Source organism: Molothrus ater, chromosome 11, assembly GCF_012460135.2.
Source record: "Molothrus ater isolate BHLD 08-10-18 breed brown headed cowbird chromosome 11, BPBGC_Mater_1.1, whole genome shotgun sequence".
Taxonomy (NCBI): Eukaryota; Metazoa; Chordata; class Aves; order Passeriformes; family Icteridae; genus Molothrus; species Molothrus ater.
The window spans coordinates 8,424,582-8,446,371 of record NC_050488.2 but is presented as its reverse complement, the minus strand read 5'-3'; the positions used below and the strand labels follow the sequence as shown (position 1 = coordinate 8,446,371).

General features: G+C 36.8%; 1 protein-coding gene across 13 annotated transcripts in view; it reads left to right on the top strand.

The window, feature by feature from the left end:
* ERC2 (ELKS/RAB6-interacting/CAST family member 2) overlaps window positions 1–21,790 on the top strand; it is a 407,210-nt gene that overhangs the window by 210,702 nt on the left and 174,718 nt on the right. The gene's annotated exons all lie outside the window — the stretch shown is intronic.

The following is a 21,790-nucleotide window of genomic DNA, read 5'->3' as shown; positions in this document are numbered from 1 at the left end:
TTAGAATTAGAATACTATGAGACATTATATTTTCTAATGGATAAATTTTAAAAGTTTTTTTAAAATATTAAGTTGTCCCATCATAACTCAGATGCTCAGTGCTAGTTATTTATTTTCTGTATAGTGCTTTGGTCTGTTTTTTTTTGCCCTAATCGTAAGATTTTTCTTTAAATCACAATTAACAATTGCTGATCAAAATAGAGGAAAATCTCTGATTCTGTTAATTTAAATTTTTAAATTTGGTACGCAAAGCCTCACAGAACAATCTGGAAAATGAGATTGGCAGAAACTGTTGAGGTAGAACTCATTTTGACAAAAGCTGTTTTATTTTATGACTGAAGGGCTAGGTGAGTGGTATTAGAAGTGAAAGACTCAGCAGCAAAGATCCTAGTTTTTTTAAGGTAACTTATTAATTGGAAGCATTGACCATAATTTCTATTTATTGTTTAAAAAATTCACTTTTGACTGATTGCAGTTTTTGGCTATGAGTTTCCAGTTAAATAGGCATGAAGTGTGTGTTTCAGAGCATTCACGATGATTTCCTATGCTTATGTTATGTTCAAGTTCCAACCATAACTCTGCATTCTAGGCCCATCTGGCTGTCATTGTCAAGATCCATCTTAATTTACTGGCCACAATCAGTTGTCAGTTTTAGAAAACTTCTTCAAATTTTTGTCATTTCTTGTTCCCAAATAAATTTGGTTATTTATGGAAGTTTAGAATAGAAATGGGGAATAGCCTAGTCTTGTTTATATCTGGTTGGTTTTTATGAACTGGAAACAACTTAAGTACCCATTAAATGAAAGGTAGTTTGATAAATCAATTCTTTCTTAGCTTGATGCCAATTTGTGAAAAAAAAACCTAAGTTTTTTTTTATTTTAAATCTTACTTTAAAGAATTTGAAAGTATAAGTTGTAAGAAGGAGTTGCAGTTGCATGTTAATTTCCAAATCTTTTTTTTTAAATGTCTATTAAAAATATTACTATATTAGTTCTGGAGGAAATATTTTTGCTATGGTCATATTATTTTAGCAGTGCACACATAACTCATAGTGACATTAATGGAAGTTATGCATACATGTTAACAGTAAAATGCAGCATGTGTTCAAATCCATCATTTTGTCTAATTGTCTTGTTGCTTTGTGCTCTTTCTATGTCTGAGCATAAAGCAAAAATCAATGCACTTTTTATTTTTTAGTAAATGATACTTCAAAAAAATCTCTGTTACATAGTGTGACAATATCCATGGTAATGTTTTTTTAAGAAATGTATTTATCATCCATAGAAATATTTCAGTTGGCCTGAGCTTTAAATATGGTAGTTAGAAATATATCCTAAGACTGCTTTTTCCAGACATTGTTTTTGTTTTCTGAGAGTCCACAAGTAGGAGCACAACCTCCTGAGAACTTCACAAGGCTTGCCTAGAAAAGCTTGTTCATTTTGTAACATGAAGAGCTTGAGGGTAGGAGAAGTTTCAGTGCTATGATGTGGTGGAGGTTTGTCAGATGTTTCAGAAATGCCATATTTGTGGAGCATACTTTCATGACCACAGTGCTTTCATACAGATCTCCTTTCCTGTGTGGTGGTTCCTTCCAAAACTCATAAACCTGCTTGTAACAAAATTAGGTAGCTGTATAGATAGATAAATGAGTATTTACATAATATTAAAATTGCCATATATATAAATGTATGTGAAATAAATGCCTGCCCTCATGGAAAGTGGGTTTTGCTCCATGGGACAGATCATCTTTTTAGAAATGGTTGAACTTATTTTCCCCTTGGAAGATATAAAGTTTGACCTGGAGAGCCAAAAGTCATAAAAGAAAGTCTAATGACATGTGGTGGAAAAGATATAAAAATGATTGTCACTCTTTTTGTAAGTTCAAGTTTTAAACTATATGCATTTTATCTTCAACTGCAACCTCTAAAGTTAAAAAGAAAATACAAAACTCTAACACCCAAGCTCCCCCCTTTGTTATCAAAATTCAGTGTTTTCGTGGTTGAAAATCTTTAAGTTAACTTTCTGTGATGTTTACTCTATTTATTGTTTAAGTACAAGGTTAGAAAATATTTCCTTGTGGTTTTGCATTAATTTGATGATCTTTCAGTGACTTTGTTACATGTGGCAAACACTGCACTTGGTGAGTGGCCATGTGATTAATCCCCCAAAAGACAGAACTTCATGTTTTGACCTGAAGATCTGACAAGTCTTAATTTTTGAGATTTAGTTGTTAATTACTGAGTATTTCCTCTGTTAACTCAGCATACTCACTGCTCTGAAACTTTCAGAATTCTTGCCAAGTGTTTGAAAGGCAATTTCCTTGCCTTAAATAGAGTTCATGCCATCACCTGTGGGTATTGCTAAATCAGTTTTGTTGGAATTGACTTTGCCCTGAAATTCACTACAAATTTCCAGAAGAAAATGTATTTTCCCTTATGTGAAATAAATTGGATGGTTAGTAATGGAGCATTAAAGAGCTCCTAAGAAAAACCCAGCTACTAGTTATTTTATTCAGTAACAAAAACAGAACATTACTGTGCTGTCCAAAAAATATACTTTAAATTAGATTTTGCAGTAAACTTTCTTACAGTGACAGTATAAAATTAAACATCCTTCCTTTAAGTATGGTCACCATTTCTTTCACTGAAAATAATAGAAGGAAATTGCTTATCTTTGGTTTTCAATAGATTTACTCATTTAAAAGCACCTGTGTATAGTCAGGGATGTAATAGTTGCGGGAAGAAAGGGATTAAATGGTTTTTCCACCAAGCATTCAGTCCCAGCAGCTGAGCACAAGTGCTGAACACACAGTGCCCTTTGCCTGCTGGGTCAGGGGTTCAGCTGCTCTGCCAGAGAAGGAGAGGACACGTGGATTTGCCACTAGATGCCAGTCTTGGGTGCAGGACCATGGTTTGGGTAGGAGCAGCTGCACGGGGTGAGGAGGAAGCTTGTCCTGCTTGGGGGAGAATGTGCTTTGTCCCCTTGTCTGTCACCAGGTCCGACTGGTGCCCTCCTGCCTTGTAGAGCAAGAGCTTCAGGCATGGAAAAGCACACAAATGGCTTCAAGTGGACTTTTCAGGGTATTGCAGGGATGAAGAGGGTCTTTGAAGGGATTCTGGAAGTCAGGGGTCACAGCCTAAGGGGAAGACTGTGTAAAATGTAAAACTAAAAAGTCAGAATTTGTACAGAAGTCAAAATGCTTTATGAAGTACTTGTGGCAGAAGTATAAGAAAGTTTACCATCCATCTGGTTCTCTGCAGACATACCCCTTTTTTCCATCTATAAATTTTACTGGAGTAGAAGTTGAGGATTTCACATCTGTGTAGCAGCTCAGCAGGAGTTTCAGCTCTGACAAGAGCCCTTGAATGTCCAGAGAATCTATCTAGATGTGTTTCCAGCACCTGGACGAATCAGCTCATGTCCCTGCCTTACATTATCCAATTACTATTTCCATCCATCACCGTCTGAAACTGACACCTGGGGAGGGAACTCAACATGTTTGCCTTTATTTATGTCCTAATTGCTCAACCCTAAGAGGTTCTGACACCCACAGGAGCATGGTTTCTTCCTCATTGCTGTGGGTACAGCAATAGTGAAATGGGCTTCTGAAATCTCTGTGTGAGTAGTAAATCCAGTGCATCTGGAATGTTTCAGAGTAATTATGTATGCAATTCACCTGTTCAGGGCAAGAACAGGCCAGAGGCATGACACTCATTGACAGGGAAATCCCTGATGAAATTGCATGGACTCTACTTGCATGTAGTCCTTAAGTTAATTTCCTTTTTTTTTGGTTCTTCCATACAACATGAAAGAGGAGCAAAGGAATATAGCAAGGTAGGAGAAATTGGCAAAGTGATTTTGAGTTGGAGCTGCTCTTTGAAATGTGTGGAAGTCACTTCTTTAAACCACTTTAAAGGATGGCTTCCCTACAAACCTGCCTGCTTTCTCTGTTACAGCCAGGCAGAACATTCCCCTGCACCCATCTTTCCAAAAGAAAAGCAGAAAGGAAGATAATCAGTTCTTTTCCCTACACTAGAACCTGAGGCATTTCACTAAAAGATGTGGGCAGAGTTGCGTAGTTTATGGTTCTTTTGAAATGCTGGTATATTCTAAAAACAGCCAGTGCACACCTTGGGAATAATTCCAGGCTGAATGAGCAGTAGTGGCTACAGAACATTAAATGAGTCTTTTTGAAGCTCCAGCAAACACAACAAGGTGCAGATTTCTTATATCATTAATAAAGTATTATTTTGGAAGAAGAATTTTTTTCCTTCTTTTCCAGCTGTATTTCAGCTTATATATAGTGAAGGATATCTCTGATAAATTCTGATGAAATTTGAATTCTTGAAATGAAAATGAATTCTTTAACATATCTTTACTCAGTAGGTTAGATAACAGAATGTGTATAAATAGCTGTAAAAAAAAATTTTCAGGAAGAAATGTACTTTTAAAAATAGTTTTATTAGAAAGATTATTTTGACTTGTTGCAGCTGTGGTAATGTATACTATAAACATGTTCAGATAGCAAGTTGACTGTCTCAAAAATTGTGCCATTTCAAATGCAGAACACTAGGCTGTTTTTTAGTAACCTGTGGACTGCTTCAATTTAATTGTAGAATTCATGCTGAGAGTGTAGAGAGTCATATCCCAAGTTAAATACAAACAAACCAGCAGGATGTTGATACAACTGTGACTTCCATAGGAAGTAGTTAGAATGGGAATGTGGTCTCCTAACTTGGGTGGAAAGTCTCTTGTGACTGTTTTTGCCCCACAGACCTGTAACACAGCATGCCTTGACTAACATTTCTGACACCAACTTGCAAACACCATAAAGATTAGAGAAGGCCAAATGAAGGCTTTGTTCTCTGGAACAGAAGCTTTCTTGACTAAAATGAAAAGATGTTTTTCTTTTGTAAACAACGAAGGGGCTCTAAGCAGTAAAATGTTTCTCTCTGTGAGAATAGAATGAGTGAGCTGTTAACTTGTCAGTGCTTCTGTTAAAGACATCTGAGTGTCACCAAGTTCCTACTTATGTTCCTATGTTCAGATTAAGGGATAGTACACTTTGATTTTATTCTATACGATTCAAAATGTTAGAAATTTCATCAGCATGGGAAACAAATTTATTTTCTTAATTTTATTCTTTTTAAGGTCATAATTTACTTTCAAAATAGGTTGTCACCTGCTATTGAAGGTTAGTAAGATCAGTTTAGGATTTCTACAAACTCTAGTATGAGATGCTATGTTTTGTCTACTTTTATATCAATATTCAAATAAAGGAAGTTGGATCCTTTCCCATTGTTTCTTGTCCCATTTAGACAATGGGAGAGGGCAGTAGCAACATTTTCCAGTGTTTCCAGGGAGACAATGTCTTCCTCTCTTTTATGGAAAGGTGGCAGTGCTTAGGACACAGAGGCATTGTCTGAGGGAAAACCAGGAGTTCAGACATATTCCAGACAGTGCATATTATGGCTTTAATGATTAAGCATGCTCTTCTGAGCTAGACAACAAGTCTGGCTTGTTTTCTTCATTTCATAAGGATTTTGTCTCTAGTTGTACAAGTGATCTTCTGGGTTCCTTTGATCCAGATGATTTGAGGCACCTGCCAGGCAGAAAGAGAATTTGGCGGTCATTCCTAATCTATATCCTAGGAGTGCACTTTGTTTTCCAGTTTTGTTGTCATTGTTCTTTACCCATTCTGGTACCTTGCTTCAATAGAAAATTAGCAGTCAGTGCTCCAGCAAACATTTTATATTCGAAATTCTACAATACTTATCCAATTTTCCAAAATAAGTATTTTACAATACTTTTCCTTTGGTTTAGTGCTTTCCACAGGACCTGAATAGTAAAGGGAGCACAGGGATCCTGCAGCTGCTTTATGAGGGAGGTACTTAAAAGACTTTTAAGTCTGGGGAGGGTAAAGCAGGGGGAGGATATGTTTGAAGCTTGAAGACTCAGAAAGGAAGGCATAAACTCAGTGTAGAGTTTAGCCAGATCTCCCAGCATGAGGAGTATCAGGCACTTGCTGAAGTGAATCAGTGATTGATTTGAAGGGGAGAAGTTCTGCTTTGTGGAGTGGTTGCTTGGTGACCTTCTGGAACTTGCTTCCACAGAGACATCAGCTGATCCCAAAAGGGGTTAGACAAATTCATAGACAAGAGCTGGCTCTTTATGGACTTCTTTATACTCTTTGGTTGTTGTTCTTGACCTGTGTTCCTAAAATTTATTTTCTATAGGCAGTATCAGCTCTTTCCTCCCACATTGCTCACTTCCACTGAAACACACACAGTGATAAGAATATTTTGAACCCCTTTTAATTTTAACTTTTAAGAATGGATTATATTGAGGCCACTAATAGAATATGGAAAAATCAATGGCCACACTTTGAATGGCTTTTTGCATCTTCTGTTGCCGTATAGTGGATAAGTGGATTTACAAGATGATGTAAGTGACAAAATGATTGGTTTAAAGCGCAGGTTATAAGTGAGATATGACAGTTTCATGACATTCTCTAGTGATTTAACCACTTAGAAGACAGCCAGGATTAACAGTGTTTCAGGTTTACAGGTGTTTCAAACTGCTTGAAGGATGTGGAGATGCAGAGTATTCTAGCCTTCTGTAATGTGAATGAAAATGTGAAGAAACAATTGCAGTTGAAAATCATTGCCTTTTCTTCTCCCATTATTTTTCCTTTTAAATCAATCTCTTTAAAATACTTTTTTATGTTAAGTATGTTAGGGGTTAAAGTTTTCTAAGGAAGCTTGTTATTTTTATCTGAATTTAAATTACTGAGCAGTTTAGCGATCTTCTAGATAAAGAAGATAAGGTGAATATGCTATCTACTAAGTATTAAACACTTTTTGTCTGGTTTGTATTGCATAATTTCTTTATTTGCAATGCTAGAAAGTATAAGGAATAGAAAAAATGGTACCCTGTAATTAGTGATCTTGACAAAGCTATGTATTCTATGTTTTAAACTGGCCTAAAAAATACTAGGTAAAACAATAATAATGGTAAAAATTATTAGATAGGATGGCATTTGTTTGGAAGTTCAGCCAGCATGGGAATGTAGAGGCCTCCACCTCTGATAATACACTCAAAAGAGCAAATGGCTCAAAAGTCAGAAAGGAAGGAGTAGGAGGCTGAAAGTAAAAAAAAAAAAGGCAAGAAGAAGTTAGGCTTCTGTTTCATGGATTTTTTAAAGCTGACTGAATTACGCCCTTGTCTACTGAAACCCTCTTAGTGTAATTCCTGTTGGCCTCCGTGACACCTAGGGCAGCACTGATCAACTGCAGGCTCCCATAGTCCTAACCTCGGCCAGCTCAGTGTGATTCTAGCAGATGTTTCTGCATTTTAAACCTAAAAATATGATGGGTCAGGGTTTTGGTGGTTTTTTTTCTCTTTTTCAAGTGGCAAATCTTGCATGCTTGAGATGCAGGCCATGCAATTCAATGATAGGAATTATGAGCTGAAGGTGTCCCCAGTGGGATAATGCTGAACTTAATGTAAACTCAGATCTTTGAAGATGGAGAAGCAAAGAAATATTAAAGGTTTGGATCATTTAAACTAAACTGGTGGATTATTCTTTAATATTGTATAAAAATGCAAAATAGATAATGTGCTTAGAAATGCATGTTTTCTGTTAGAAGGAAAGGTCTTATAAGGTCAGGAGAGAACAGAGTCAGAAGCAATCAAACAGGAGCAGTTTTCCTATTAGCAGAAGGGAAAGGTTTGATTAGCTTCCTCTGCCTTCTCATTACTCCTAAGGTGCTGTGGAGTAAATCCACTGCTCCCTTCTTCCTGTGCTTCCTCAGTCCTCCCCATGCCCCCCGCAAATCAAGTACTTCTCTCTGTGCTGTGGAAAACCATCTAAATTCCCATTCCTCAGTTCCCTCTAGTTGTGTTCTCTTGTGTAGTAAGGTGCAAGGTGTGCATGAAGTTTTGTGCTCTCTTGTCCAAGAGGGTTCACTGATAGTTCTTCTTCTCTTGTGCTTTTTAAGGTGTGAGCTCACAGGGCAGTCCTTCTGCCTGCAAGGCCATTAGTAACTTTTACTCTTTTATTTAACATATATAGTGACACCTGTAAGAATGTATCCTCCTAGAGGTCTGTACCTCTGTCTTGAAATGAGTAAAAAATTTGCCTTTTGGAGGAGGAGACACACTTGTGGTGGTGGTGTTTGTGCCCTCCCTCTGGACTGTGTCTAGATTACTGATTGTGACTCTGACAAGACTGATCCATCCCCTTTATCAATACAGGGCCAGGTATTATGGGTTCCCATCCATCAGTAATAAACAAGATAATAATAAAAGCATGTATGACGTTACGACTGTCAACGCTATCTGAACAATGTGAATATAGAAACATTACAGCAAAAAGAGAATTTTTCAAATATAGTTGGTAAAATATGACATAGCACACAAAAATATGCTAAAGCACTACCTTCTCAAGGAGCAGCACCTCTCCTTTCAGTGCTGTGTTGCTGTTTAGCAGAGACTAACAGATCATGAATTATGTGATGACAGTAAAAATCAGGATGAGCTCATCTCAATTTTCTCTGATTGTGAACAAGCTAAGTCCACGCTGTTATGCAGTGTATCAAGGTATCTCAGCAAAGAAAACCCCTGTTTAAGAGAGTACATTATGTAAGTCTGTGCTAAGTCCTGTAGTCAAGCTGTTTTGTTCAGCATAAACATCACCTTAAAAGGATGCCTTGGCTTGCTTCCTTGGGGTCAAGTGGCTTCCACTGAATAGACAAACTTTTCAGTGAAACAAAAGCTGGGTGACAGTACAAACATACACAGAATATCTTTAGTGAGAGATTTTATGGTTATTGGTAAATAGAAATGTTGCTTTTGTAGAGGAGCTTGCATAATTTTAGTAGGAGTACTATGCTTATTGTGTTACATTTTAGTACTAAAAGTTTTATTGGGGGATGCAAATGAAAGGTTTGATATATTTTTTTCCCCTCAAATAATGATTTTCTCAAAATCCATCTAGTTTCAGTTTTGTAAGTGTTCAGATACTGAAGAGGAAATGATGAATTATTGGCTTAGATTAGAAATGTAAAATACTTTTTTGTGGTTAAATTCTTCCCAGTTTCTAACCACTCCTACCTCAAACATGTAGTTTATCATTGTTGCATTCAGCTCTGACCAAAATTAGGCTACATAGGACTCTGATGATGACCATATTGCTAAAATCATTCTAGTTATGATGGATTATTCTTCTCTCCTTCCCAAAAAACTTAGTTTGAAAACCAGCTTCCATGATTCTCATCTTCTAGGTGGGAGGGTGAAATGTAGATTGGTCTAAATGTGTTACTTTGTTATTTTGGTTTCCAACCTCCTTGCCTTTATTATGGTTAGGGAATAGAGATAGTTACTGAGTCTAAAATGCCAAAGGAAGGGGTTTTTTTGTGAGGGGACTTTGTGGTAGTTGTGGTCACCTGTCTGCATGTTATGGTAACCTGTGTCCCAGAGGCTGGTGAAGCACAGTTGATAGGGAGAGCTTTTAAACTAAAAGGAGCTTTTACCCCCATTCTAAAAGTCCCAAAATAGACAATACTGTAATTTTGCTAACTTGTGAATTTTTTTTTTTTATGAACTGGACAACTTCATCCATCTCTTCCATGCCTACCTTGAGAAGTTTCCCGTGTGGTCAGTAAATAAAAGTTAAGCAGTTGATGTCTATGAGGTTTAAAGGAGCTGGTGTTGGGACTAGTGTGAATTCAGTAGCAAAAAGCAGGGATTATTGTCTAACACCTAAAGAGTAGCAGCCCAAGAAGTAGAGTGGATCATCATCTAACATCCAGCAACCTGATACCCTCTTAGCAGAGTGGAAAGTGCTCTGACATTCAGGAGCTTAAAGGAAAAGACTTGGAACCTAATGAAAAATATTGAAACTTGCAGCAGGCATGAAACAAACCTGATTGCTTTCCAGTTTTGTTTTGGGTGCCCATTACTCTTTATGCCCACCTGGATTATTTTGTCAACAACTGACAACTGCTGAAATGAAACCAGTGTTCCTGTTCTTGAGTCTGTGCATCCCACCCAGGTACCCACTGCTCGCTTATAAAAGTACTAAAGGATCCAGTCAGGAAGGAAATTTACCCACAGGATTTTCACAATTCTGTTAAGAAATAGAATTTAAAATTTTTTCTCGCAGAATAATCTCCCTTCAACACTTCAATACTGTAATGTTTTGTTTAGTCTAATGAAGGTTTTTGGTAATATCTAGTCTAAAAATGAATCTAATTAACAGATGACTTTAGGAAATCCCTCCTGCAATTTAGCAACTAAATTAATAGGGGATATCAGTGTCTGACAACCAAGTTCCACTTAAGGTTAATGTAGCTATTACCTCATTAGTACAAGTTTCCACTTTTCAAATAAAACCTTTATTGATTTAAATATGTATTTAACGAAGGACTAGATGAACTTATGTGAAATTTGCTTTGTGAAATTATGCTGCCTTTATTGATACTGACTAGCTTTATAAATGTTTATCCTAATTATGTTTTATTGTGATTAAAAAAGATTGCAGATACTCTGCCATTTTTGTAAAGTGAGTTGTTGGAGCGTTTTTTGTTCAAGAGGAGGGTAGGGTATGGAGAATAGTCCAGCTCCAGAGAGGAGGCCCCTCACAGGCCATATGAATCCACTTACATGTAAATTGCTTGTCTGTATGAATTAAGGTGAAGGTTATGAAAGAACTGCATTTCTGTGTTTATTGTAGGATTTTTGACAGTCTCTTTCCTCTTTCAAGTAAATTTGGCTTAAGTCCACAGTCAGTACAGTTTTAAGTAAACTCCTCTTTTGTTACATTAACAAGGTTATAACATCACTGAGGCAGATTTCCAGCTGCATGAATTGAGGCCTGAGCATGCAGAGTAAGGGGATAATTAAAACCTTAGGGTGAGTGAGTTAAACTCCCAGCTAAAATTGGATAAAAGGCTAATTGTCCATAGCAACATAGTGAGTGTTTCTAAATATCTGTGAAATAAAGATAAATATTCGTGGCCTTTTAATTCCTTTTTAAATGCTCAGATTCAGATTATAATTTGGGGCATAACAAAAATCAAGGGAAAGTAAATAGAAGGCCAAAGAATTATTTTCCAGGTATTGTTTTATTTTAGCTATTAATTGAAAAACAGTATCCTTTTGAAGACTTCAAAAAGTCAGTGAAATTCTGACTTTCTTTACAGTTCAGGAAGCATTTTTTGTGTAGGAAGTATGAGCCTCACTGTGTGATACTGTATATCAGAATGGACTGGTCGGTGCTTTGTCAAAATTTGTCATATCTCTCTTTCCTTCCTCCTTTTTTTCATTATTGAGAGTGGAGTTACATACCTTTGGTGACCCTCAAGAAGATGACATAGAGTCAGGCAAGATGATACATTACCACAAAGTTAAAAAAACAGAATGGGTTGTAATGGCAGCTTGTACTGAACTAAATGAATTGTGAAGGCCCATTTGTTATTCATTAGGAGAAGCAGAGCAGATACTGTTCTGCCTTCATAGGGAGCCTTTAAACTTAAGGTCATTTTACACTAGTACCCTTGTGGCATGGACAGCATTTAATACATTTTTAACAGCTTTTACATTTCCATGGTTTGCAGCAGTGCTTGTTGAATCATTTCTCTAATGAAGGTGTTTTAAAATAGTTTAGAGTTACTTTGGGGGAAAAACAGGGAAAAAAAGAAATAATTGGGTTGATGAAGTGACTTTATATACTAAAGAGCTAAGCAGGCAGAACATATTGCTGTGAAGTAATGCATGCTGATTCCCCCTGCTGCAGAAGTGCAGCCCTGGGGAGCTGTGCTTTTTGTTGTTGTTTTTGTTTGGAGAGGGCTGTTTTTTTAAATGTAAGAAGAATTAAAGTTGTTTTTTTCACAGTAGTCATTCCTCTGGGGAAGGAAGGTCTGACGATAAAAATTTAGACATATTTTTGAGCTATTTCTGAGTTGCTCAGGAGTTTGATGGAGAACATGCAACATTTTGGCATTTTTGGGAAAGTGTGCACAATATCTATCGTAACCCTTGATGTGGGCATCTAAGGAACCCGTCATAAAATGAATGTGAAGGGTAGAATTTCACTGATCAAAATAAATGTTGATTATTTCATTGCCTCTCAAATGGTTCAGTGGTGCTATGGAAAGTCAAAGCAGAAAGATAGGTACCAATATCGAGTACTCTGAGAATAATTTTTTCAAAAGCACTGAAGGGAGTAATCAGCAGTAATGTCACAACCTCACATTTTACTTTAGGTGATAGCCTTTCATATTTACTGACTTCAAATTATGTGGTGGATTTAGCTGTCAAAAGCCAAATTACAGTGACTTTATTTCTGTTCAATGTATTAGAACGCAAATGGTGTACTGAATTTCAAGAATTGTACACAAATAAGCTTAAGAAAATGCTAACTTAAATGTAAGATGATTTGCAGGTGATTTCACTGCAGTATTTAAATTGATTTTACTGTTTTGTGAGGATAAATTCTGACAAAGTGCATGTGGATCACAATCATCATGTGAGAAAGAAAAATTACTTATTCTTTTGGAGTTAGAACTGGGTTTTTTTCCTGAGATTTTGAACAAAACCTATTTTAACATTGAAAGTCTATCCATCTTTAGAAAATAGCAAGCTTTATAATTAGAAATGCAACCATGATTGCTTTTATTTAAGAAAAGTTGCAGCAGTATTACTGACTTTTCCTCTAAGAGAAATATTTGTCTTCTTTTACCTTTTTACTAGCTCCACACAATCGCTGGTGGTTTGTGAATTAAAGCTGTTTTAATGAAAACTGCTTTAATCTCTCTGAGGTTTTACAACTTCTTTACACATTTGAAAATACAGACTGGCAATATATGTCCATTAAACATGTCAAGAGTAGTTTGGTTTGGTCAGAAAATGAACCCCATCACTTCTGTTATTCTAGATTTCTGAAAATGTAGTGGAGGGACTGTTATCATCCTGTGTCCATGTGATACCCTAGAAAGGCATAGTGCCACTACTTGAATTTGCAAAAGTATGTAGGGATATATAAAGAATTCTGTGAAGGCCAGGCATGCTTACCCTAGGAATTCAAAACTGGACTATGATATGAATTCCATTTAATTTTTATTTCAAGCTAAATACATGTAATTAATGTAGTCATACAGCATTGCCTGAAACTGTTTATTTTTCATTTATTATCATGATTTTAACTTATTTGTCAGAAATGTAATATAAAGAACATCCCTGTAAAAGGAGAGTTCCAGTATGAACTACCTGTGACACTTTGATGTTGTCCCTTTAGCACAGAGCTGTCTCCTAAGTTGAGGAGTTTACCAGAAGCTCCCAGTTCTGGAGTTACTTCTGGTGCAATCCTGACTCAAACCCCTCTTGGGTTGCCATTGCTTGGGCATCTTTTAACATCTTCAGATGGATTCTGTAGCAGCTGTGATCAATGAAACACAAGGCAGCCAAAATATTTCCTGTGTGCCTCCAGAATGTTCTCTGCATCCTCTGTCAGTAGGATAGTTCCTGTGACAGCTGTGCCAACTGGGGCTTTCCTAGAAAATTACAGATGTTTGTTCTTCCACTGGAAAGTGATACTTTATCACATGTTTTGACTCAGCAGAAGGTAGAGTTTGAACAGGTTAAAAAGCCCAATAAACCAAAGCAAATGAAGCAATAATGGTCTCTTGAACACTTGCAGACGTCACACAGTTCACAGTAATCGCTATTGAATCAAGTGGAGACACTAGGAGGAGAAAAAATATTTTCTAGAAAGATTGTTCATATTAACATCCTGTTGTAGTGAATCTGTTGAGACCTTCAGAATTAAATTAATATTCACTAAAATAAGACACTTGCAACAGTCTACACTAAATTTGTCTCAGCTGATCTGCAGTTACCTTTGAGTTTGCCTTCTATAAGTAGTGTAAGAAGAGTTTGCTTGTGGAAGTGTTCAGTGACCCACTAAATTTTTAGCTTGTTTTAAATAGTGTGACTGTATGTATGTGTGCATCCTTGACTGAAATTTGATTATAAAAGTTGTCCTCCCCAGTCTCTGGAAAGGCATGTAAAAACCCCAGACACAGGTGATAGCCAGGCCAACTTTTATAAGAAACAGCTTTTTCCTACCCTGCATTTTTTAGAAGAAGAAGGTTTTGAGATAATAGAAGTGTACCTATGGTGGCTTATTTTCTTTGATCCTGTGTGAGTCAGCCCTATGAGTGATCCAGTGCATCCGGGCAGAATGACAGTTTTACCTCTTGTTCAGAATAAAGTGGCTCCTTTTGCTGTGGCACAGAAGAGCTGTGGTGTGGTAGGATTTGTGGGAATCTGCTAATGGTTAGAGCTTTCCAGTGTGCCTGCTTCTACCTAGGATAGATGAATTTAGGTCTGCGCAAATAATCAAATTTGACTGAGTAGTTATTAGGTATTACAAAAATATATTAAAAAAACATATTGAAAGGTTAGATACATGGTAATCCACAGGCAAAATCTAGCAGTGGTTGTGGGTTTTTTCTGTGTTATTCTGTTATCATAAAGCAAGCAGGGAGTTGTTTTAAAGAAAGTGTAAGGAAAATAGCCTGATTTGAAAGACTCAGTATGGTGGTAAATCTGCTAAGACTATGAGAGGAAGAAAATATTCTTCATTTGTATTCCTTCAGGTGACTAAACCTCAAACTGGTAAGAACAGTGGCAGATTAATTGACTACCAGGTAAAAGATTCATGTTGAGGGCAAATATCTTGCCTCATGAAGGAATGAACTAATTTCTGTACCAAGTGATTCTTTTGACACTAACCATTGTGGTTGGAGCATATTTTGTAGATGAGAAACACCATAAATTCTTCTATGTAGAATTTACATGAAAACAACATAAATGCATACAGAGACTATTTAATGTGTTCTAATCCCAGTGCTGCAGCAGCACTTGTTTCTGAATCAGTTGAACCACAAAGCAATCAGCTTGGGGTCTCCAAAAACAAAGCAGGCATTGGTAACAGAGAGTGTGTTATCAGTCCTGTGTTTGTACAGGCAAGCTCAAGGTGAAGAAGAGCAGGTTCCAGAGTTCTGCTTGCCAAATCTATGGAAACCCTGGAAAACTCTGTAGTTCCCTAAGTTAAGGAAGGAGTATTGGGGCAAGAGCTGAACTCCAATGAACTGCATAGTAATGTACTGTTTATTCTTTCTGAAACATTAATGAACTACGCTTTGTAAGCAGGTGGCAGTAACAGTCAAAATCAGTTGTTGAAGTGAAATGAAGAAAAGGAAGCTAAAAGCATTAACAAATTAAGATGTATAAGAGGGGGAAAGCTTTGGCAAAACAAAAGGAAGCACACTCCAGTGAGGAAAAAAGTGTTTGTCTCAAATCTGGAGCAAGCTAGTTTTTCCTCCATTGGAAAGTAGGGGAATGGCCTAGGTAATTTCAATGCTCTGAAAGGTTTAAGCTGTGTGACCTTCAGAGATTTTGAAAGTGTGGCTGGCTCCCTCAGAGTCAGAGCTGGGACAGTCTGATGGTAGCAAAGCATGTTTTCTTAGGAAAATAATAGAGGTACCAGCTGTTGCTAGGAGCCTGTCATGTCAGTAACATGTAGTGAATAAACATGGTTGTTAACTGTTACCTTAAAATTCCTGGTATCAGAGATTATTTTTTTTAGATTTTATTTTCCACTAGTGGAAATGAGGGATTTGATCTTCAGCTAATTTATAACTAGAATTTAGATTTTGCAATGCAGCAAATCAGGCTGACAGATTTCAGTGGGGAAAAGCTCCTGGTTAAATGAAGTGAGTTGCAAGAAGCAATAGTCATGACACAGTTGGGCAGAGACAGATGTGCAGATGAATAACTGAAATTAATGGCAGGCACCTTTAGGGGGCTGGTTAATCTGCCAGGAGAGAGTCTGTCTCTTTTCTACCCACTAGTACATCAGCTCATAAAAAATACAAATGAGCCCAATAGCAGCAAGAGCCTTAAGATCTGCTTCCTCATTAGTGAAACTTCAGAGAAGCATTTCCTATAGCTCTGTATCTTTTTCTGCCTTTTATGCAAAGTTGTTAGTCAGAAGTATGAAGACTGAGTTCTTGTGGCAGGGGAAGAGAGAGTAGTGGAATTAATCAATAAAAAGAAGAGTTTATCTTGAATTATTTTGGTAAACAGTATATTTAAGTGTTTTAATGATGAAAAAGATATTAATAGATTTGATAAATGGTTTTTGTATACTGGATATGGACTGTCTTGTATGGTAAACCATATTTTTATTGTAGCCCATTAAGAGCATTATTAGTAGATAATGTGATATTCTGGTCATTCTGAGCTATTAGGGTAGCAAATTCTCCTGTTATGCACAGCTAGGGCCAACCTAAGGAGTGGTGATCCAAGGATGTCTTTTCCTGACAGCATGGAAAAGTTCATGAACTGTAAGTTGTGTGTTTAATGTTGAAAGAAAAACAAAGTTGCCAGTTGGGGTGGGAGGAAATGCCCTTTCCAGAGGCTGAAAATAGAAAAAAGGGTAGAGAAGGCTGAGGAAAAAAAATCCACCAGTATTCAGGTTTAGAATGATTCCTTTTCCTGTAGTTGTGGAAAAAAAAAGTGTGATGGACAAGTAGAAAGAAGAGGTCACTGGTCAAGAGGTACATTAGGGGTTGTTCAATTGTAGTGATAACTGGAACTGATAAAGTTAGCTAAGGGGGTTTCTAGCACTGAAAAACCCCAGAGGATGTAAACAACTTTGTTCCCTCTGTCTTCCTTCTGAAATTGCCCAGTGAAAGCTAGAGTTTGCTCCAAGCACTCTCTCACAATTTATCTTTTCTTTGACCTTTTGTTTGCATATGCTCCCTAATATATAGCAATTACCTCAAAACTATTTGTAGTCATCATTTGGGATCATGAGGCTGGTTATGTGAACTGCTTTTTTTGAAAAGCTAGAATAAAAATTGTTCCAGGCAAAACAACCAAAAAGCAGAATTGTAAAACTGGTTGCACATGTGTTTAGTGTAGTGAAATTTATGCCTGACTCTTTCCCTAATGCTACATAATAGATCATGATGATCTTATTTCTGTACAATGTAATCTTCTGTGTGTCTGGGTTATCTGACTGTTGCACTCTTGTTCAAATTGATTTGGGTGCTTCTTTCTCTCCTTTTCTCCTCTGCCTCATAAAGACTACTCCTGTGGACTTACATATTTCTGTATTTCTTTTAATGACCTAGTTTATGCTTATCAGCAGCTCTTATAGAGGTTTTCTTGTACTTTCCTAGATAGACACATTGCCCCTTCCCAAGTTCTTTGGTTGTGTATTTATCCACAGCCATGTTTAGAGGAAAGGACCTCCAGGCATCAAAGATCCAGATGACAACAACAATAGAAAGCAATGATGCACGTTTGAAGGTATTACAGTGATGTACTGACTTGTGAACCTGTATGATTCACTTTTGAATTTTATTAACTCAGTTTTACAAGATCTCTGTCAATTTTTCCATACTCGTCTACATCTATAAAACACATACATGCACACACATACATTTTGTGTTTGTCAGTGATGTGAAAGACCCCTTAACCCCCTTCTGCTCTCTAATAGGCTCAGGAATTACTGCTTTTAAAAGCACTTATTGACCTGATGGAGTCAGGAAAATCACATACTTCTCAAATGCAAGGTTTTCTATGTCAGGAATATTATTCATTAGCACAATTGTTCATTTATCTAAATTTATCCTTAGCCTGTGCTTAAGTACTTCCTATAGGTCTGTAATTACCAGCTGACATGCCAGTTCCATGCAGATAGAGTGTCAAGAGATTCTAAAGCTTCTTTGCTCCCTCTAGGGAGCCTCAGAGACCAAGAAACATATTAGCCAATTGGAACAAAAGTGGTTGTATAATTTCACAAACTTTACAGCATCTATGGAATTACTGAAATTATACCTATTTAAGGACAAAAGCATTTGTGTTTCCTTACCTGCCTTTTCTGCACAACAAAGATGTTGGCTGCCAGTTTCATACAGAGTTTGTTTATGTTTGACACAGTAGGGATGGGCCTGCACTTTCTCAATCATCTGCTGTATTTGCATAACCTTGCAGAGTTAATGGCTGCCATTCTGACAAATTAAGCTGGTTTCCTGTGTCTTTAATGGATTAAGTCCTCTTGGACAAGTTATACTTTATTTTAATCCATGAATAGTGTTTTCTAAGTGTTGTAAATAATACATTCACTTGTTTAATTCTATTGTCTTTTGACTTGTGTGCTAAAAATATGTATATGAAGAATGTTAAACAAATATGGAGCAAAACAAGTTATATATCTATAAATATAGAATTAATGATTATCAATGCTTAATAGAAGAAAAAAATTGAGTTATGTTTTAATCACTGTCAAATATTTGAAAACATTTTGGTTGTGAGGGTATTCATACTTTTTAAACTTTGATTTCATTAGAGTAGAATCTTAGTTCCTGATTCCTGAAAATTACATAATTTGCACTGTGTGCTCCAAGTGTAGCAGGAACATTGCAGCACATGGTTCATATGATGGAGTTCCCTGACAGCTGCAATTTACATTGGAGGTGTCAATATGGGTGAGCAGGTAGAGGCAAAATATCAGAAGGGAACACATGCTAATGTTATAAATTGCTAAAAATGTCATGTTTTGCAGGTAAGGTTGTGTTTAAAAATAGCAATCTGTGGGAATTGAGCAGCACTGAATCTGAGGCATCATCACCTACCTATTTATAGAGCATATTTTTATAGTTCACCAATGATCTATAATAGACATATTCTTGAAGCATCCTGGTATGGTAGAGGGGTAGTGCTTCTGCAGTTTTTACTCTACAGATAACTGGAGGTATAAAGCTTCTTCTTTTTCATATAAATTAAACTTTTTATTGGAGTTTTTTTCAGTGAGAGCATTAGGCAATGCACTAATTGCAAATTGCTTCAGGCTGTGCATTTCCTACTTTGCTGCCTGTGCATTTCTTCAGAAATACACCTCAGTGTTGGGAATGCAAATCTGCATCTGTGTTCATCACACATTTGTTTAGATAAATGAGATTTTCTCAACTCCATTAAATAGGTGATAAGATACTTGGATTAGAGCTCCCTTGTGACCCAAGTGTTGTATTTAGCCCCACAGTAGAGCTGAGTGCAGAGGAATTGAATTGTTCCTGGCTACCAGACCTTCATTCAGTTCATTAGACCACACATACACTGCACTGATTTTTATTTTTTTTTTTTGGTAACATGTCATATCTCTGGCAGTGTTCCTAAATGCTCTGTGTTTTGCATGCACAGGCTCATAAGCTAACTCTTCTGTGTAAGCAAATCTGAAAATGCTGTTTCTTCCATATAAGTCCTGAGCATGAGATCTCTCTGTGGACTACAGAGTTAAACAATGCTATTTGTGAGATATGACATAACAACAAAATATTAAACAGGAGCTTAATTCTCCCCATCCTCCTTGGGACCATGACAGTAGCTCTCCTACTGGGAAATACAATGATCTATTATTAAAATGACAGCCCCACCTAGGGAGACAACAGCCCAATTCAAAGGACAGAGCCAAAAGCGCCTCCACTACCACCAGCAGCAATTGGGATCAGCTGGTGCACTAACAATTTAAACATCTGGTGGCAGGGCTTTCTCACTGGAGGTCTGTTGCCTGTGGAATTCTCTTACACAGACACATACATGGCTTAACAAAGCCAAAGTTTTTTTATCCTCAGGGTATGGTGTCAGGCGATTTCCTTTCCCAGGCAGCAGCATTTGCTGATGGTTCCACTGGCATGCAGTGCTGCATCACAAGAGTTGTCCTGGAGGGGTACAGCCAGTCTTGCCAGAGGATGAGGAGGGATACAGCCAGTCTTGCCAGCTCCCCACAACTAACAGAGCCCTTGAGGGAGTGTAGTGTCAGAATTTCTCTTATTCTTCCATGGGAATTTGTCATTTTTGCTCGTTATCTCAGTTTTGCATAGGAGCTGTACACTGCTGAGACCTAGGAAGTCAGGATGTATGTGCTCTCCTGTTCTGCATTCTAGAGCTTATGTTCAACTGCCCAATTTCTCAGGGTGCTTCTTTAATTAATCTCCCAAAAATGGGAAGACTTCATTTTTGTTCTGCAGGTATGGTTCTGCAATGCTTTTCCCCATCTGTACCACACCCGTATAATATGTCTGTGTTAAAGATAACATTTCAAAAACGCTTGAGGTTACTGTAAAAAAATAACCAAGCTACTACAAGCAACCAGTTGCAGCAGCAAAGAGAAGACTGAATTTATCTTGCAGCTATGGCCTGTCGTCAAACCTCATGGAGGAGGGGTTACTGTTCTCCTAGGTTGTCTCTGGAAACTTTTTTCCTAAAAAGTTGAGTGTTTCTTTTAGGACCAGGTGAAATCTGCAATAGCCATCATTTATTTGCTACTATTATACATATTTCAATTCATGAGCTCCTAAATCAAACATAACATGACTTATTTCACGTCATGGTTTATTTCAGGGTGTTAGGAAATTAAGACCACACAGAGGAACCAGTACTCAACACTCAATGTGAATGAAGAAAACTGTGATGGAGGAATTAATACATATCCATAGGATTATGATGTAGCATGACAGAGGAGTGTAACACAGTACTAAGTGCTGTAATGTAGATACAAAGCAGGACAATTCCTCCTTGCTGCCCCCAAATCTTCTACTTTGCTAAGTAAACATAAGAAAGAAGTTTAGCTGGAGAAGATAAAATATGTGTATTCGCCTTTGAGTAGTTTTCCACCACCTTTTAGCTGCTTATCTACATGATGAAAATTCATTGTGAAGCCTGTGATAAGGAGATGCTGCTACTCTTAAAATGCCTGTAAAACTTTATGTGCAACTGTAGTCTAGAATAGTGCATTGCATTGGTTTTCACTGTGAAAATGCAAAAGGAAAATCTTAAGTGAGGAAAATTAGAAATGTCTTCTGTGCTATTTTAACCAGCCGTGGTTTGAAGACCGTGGTAGAAAGTACATGCAAGTAACTTTTCTTATCTCTCTCAACTGGTTATGAATGGGAGTGACAGAGGCCAGGTCACCAATACACTTAAATACAACACCCTTGAAATGATGACTAATTGAGATATATTAATTTCAGAAAGTCAGTTTAAAAATAATGCCTTTTTTAGGTAGTTATGTAGTGTTTTCTTTCTTTAAATACTTTTATGTACTTCATGTAGCTAAGTTTGCACACATTCTTCTTAGTGTAACTGCTAGTTTATATAGAAATAAATAAGCTTTTATATGTTAGCATAAAGGGAAATATATTTAACAAAACTGCAGAATATGTGTTGTTGGTGTTTGTGGAAGAAAAATACTTGAAAAACAAAAGTGTATACACTTCATTTAGATTTTTTAAAATTTGTTTTACTTTTAGACTGGCCATTATTATTATTTTTTATTCTCTTTTGACTTTTTCTTTGAACTCAATTCTGTACTTTTGAACAAAAAGAAACCAGTGCAGGGTGGGGTAAAATTCAAGATGGTTGTGCATGTAGTGTATGGAAGAAGGACGTTTATTTCTTTATGTGAAAAAAACATGTTGATTGTTTTGGGTATTTGAGATAATACTGTGTTTATTTCTGAAATAAAAGATGTCCAGGCTTTAAAAAGGGGATAGAAATTTGTTTTATGAGCTTCCACTAAAAACCCTTACTGAATACATGCAAGTTAAAAAAATGCAAATAGCAGAATCCAAAGTATTCCTCAAGTCATATTAGCAAACTTAACTAATACCCACTCTTATATAAAATAAACACCAAGCTTCACCACCTTCCCTCAGGC